This window comes from Meles meles, chromosome 2 (assembly GCF_922984935.1).
Source record: "Meles meles chromosome 2, mMelMel3.1 paternal haplotype, whole genome shotgun sequence".
NCBI classification, from domain to species: domain Eukaryota; kingdom Metazoa; phylum Chordata; class Mammalia; order Carnivora; family Mustelidae; genus Meles; species Meles meles.
Window position 1 is genome coordinate 22,892,733 of NC_060067.1, and position 1,880 is coordinate 22,894,612.

Here is a 1,880-nt window from a genome sequence, read left to right on the forward strand (position 1 = left end):
GAACAAGAAAATATCCACATCAAAACATGTAAGAAAGGCTTACCACTAAGCCCCACCCTCAGGACAACACCATACAATCTAGAGGGAACCTTCAACTCCCAGCTTCTCCCTAGGGTTTGAACATACAGTGAGTGTGCCACACAGGAGTTTAAAGCTCTCACCCAAGGGACAGAACCCCAAAACACATAGCTCTGAAAGTTAATGAGTCTCGTGTTCACAAGTTCCACAGAACAATAGCGAACAAAGAAGCAGTTTTTAAATGGGAGCAAGAGAAACACCCAATAGCTATACACCCAGGCTCAGCACAGACAGAACAAGCAAATACGCTCATCTCTTAGTTTCTCCTTGGAAGGATCTCCCTACACACTTTTCCACCTGCTGCCTGAAAGTCTACCTTCCTTTTTTTTTTTTTTCACAGTAACATTCTTAGTTTACTAATCCTCTCATGAAAAATCTGTGCAACCACCACAGATAAAGCCACTTTATTCCTTCTGTTGTCCAATCTCCAGCATCTTTACTACTTCTGTTGCCCAATCTCCAGTTCACTTTTACTAGCACCAACACTGGCTCTTGCAGCCCCCCTGAATTTCCTCGTTCTGTTCTTGAGCCTTCTCACTGTTTTCTTCACATCTTTTTCTTCTCATACAGACCATGTCTTGTGAGTCTATGCTTGGGTTCATTTTTCTTTGCATAATCCAAGGAATCATAAATCATGCCAAAGCCAGTTGTCTTACCATCACCAAAATGGGTTCTGAATCTAAATACAAATATGACATCTGGTGTGGTCTTGCACATTTTGGCTAGTTTTTCCTGAATTTCTGTCTTAGGTACTGTTGCCTGTCTGGGGTTAAGGACATCAATGACCATCTGTTTCTGCTGAAGTGGTTGGTTGGTCATAAACTTCCTGGTCCAGATAGTTACTGTGTCATTCATGACTCAACCAGTCGTTCTCTGTGTCGTTCTCTGACTCAACCAGTCAGAGAGGAAAAGAGTGAAAGTCTACCTTCTAATCAGCATACACCTAGATCCTTACTGATGTCCTCCCTTTTGAGATAAGACACAGCTTCAACTCCTGGGAGTCACCCAGAACAGATATAGTGGCCTGAATAATGATAAGGTTTGAGAGGCAAACAGATGCTTGAGCCAGGCTGATTGACTGACAAGGTTCATCTCCTACACAAGACCAGTCTATCAGACTAGAAGAGGCAGCTCTTTTGCCTAATACACAGAAACCAACACAGAGCCAAGAAAAATAAAGAAATAGAAATATGCTGCCTATAAGAGACTCACTTTAGCTTTGAGTACACACATAAAATGACAGTGATAGGTTGGAAAAATATATTCTATATAAATGGAAACAAAAAAATAAGGGGTAGATATATTCTTCTTTTTGTAAGATTTTTAGTTATTTATTTGACGGAGAGAGACACAGTGAGAGAGGGAACACAAGCAGGGGGGAGTGGGAGAAGGAGAAGCAGGCTTCCTGATGAGCAAGGAGCCAGATGTGGAGCTTGATCACAGGACCTTGGGATCATGACCTGAGCCAATGGCAGATGCTTAATGACTGAGCCACCCAGGTGCCCCAGGATAGATATATTCTATCAGACAAAACAGACCTTAAGCCAAAAACTATAACAAGAGACCCCAAAAAAAAATTCATTATAGAAATATAATCCTCATTAAGAGGATATAATTGTAAATATTTATGTACCAAACATCAGAACACCTAAATAAAGAGAAAGGAGAAAATAGAAAGCAATACAACATAGTAGGGGACTTCAGTACCCCACTTTCAACACTGATTAGAACACATCCAGACAGAAAATCAATAAGGATACACTGCACTTAAGCTACACGTTAGACTAGATGGGCCTAAAAGA

The 1,880-nt window shown here is 40.9% G+C and overlaps 1 pseudogene; it reads right to left on the reverse strand.

Annotated features, from left to right (window-relative positions):
- Positions 1-517: 517 nt before the first annotated feature.
- On the reverse strand, positions 518-933 carry LOC123936802 (annotated as a pseudogene).
- Positions 934-1,880: the final 947 nt, after the last annotated feature.